We start from the raw sequence: 510 nt of genomic DNA, 5'->3' as shown, positions 1-510 counted from the left end.
AAGAAAAAATAAACTAAATTACGAAGTCACTTGCAATCGCCACTTACACTCTCCGATACCTGCGACGTCACTTGCAGTCGACACAAATAATGAGATGTTCTCTTTCCAACTCAAAAATTACTGCAGTCCTTCTTTTATTATATGTTGTTGATATTGAGATAGAAAGCAAACTCTGCACTAACAAATATATAAGACAATATATCATCCAGTCGTGCTACCCTTGTCAAATATTAAGAAATAAATTGGATCATACATTTGATAAAAACACTGTTAAATATTTCAGATCAGCTTATCTAAAATTTCCTATTCTCCCCAAGGTAAAAGAAATGCAATTTAAAATATTAAATGAGATATATCCCTCCAATAAATTTCTACATTCAAAATTTAATTTTGAAAATGAGCCCTGTTATTTATGCAAATATTTAGTTGAAGATACAGAACATGTATTTTTTACATGTAGTTTGTCGCAGTCTTTTTGGAAAGCATTGCAGGACTGGATGGTAGAGAAGG

The 510-nt window shown here is 31.4% G+C and overlaps 1 protein-coding gene across 1 annotated transcript in view; it reads left to right on the top strand.

The window, feature by feature from the left end:
- LOC107587085 (trafficking protein particle complex subunit 11) overlaps positions 1–510 on the top strand; it is a 20,650-nt gene that overhangs the window by 1,067 nt on the left and 19,073 nt on the right. The window lies entirely within an intron of this gene.

Source organism: Sinocyclocheilus grahami, unplaced genomic scaffold (genome assembly GCF_001515645.1).
Source record: "Sinocyclocheilus grahami isolate Dianchi unplaced genomic scaffold, SAMN03320097.WGS_v1.1 scaffold89.1, whole genome shotgun sequence".
In the NCBI taxonomy this organism is placed as follows: Eukaryota; Metazoa; Chordata; class Actinopteri; order Cypriniformes; family Cyprinidae; genus Sinocyclocheilus; species Sinocyclocheilus grahami.
The sequence above is the reverse complement of the archived record's forward strand: the minus strand, read 5'-3'. Positions and strand labels throughout refer to the sequence as shown.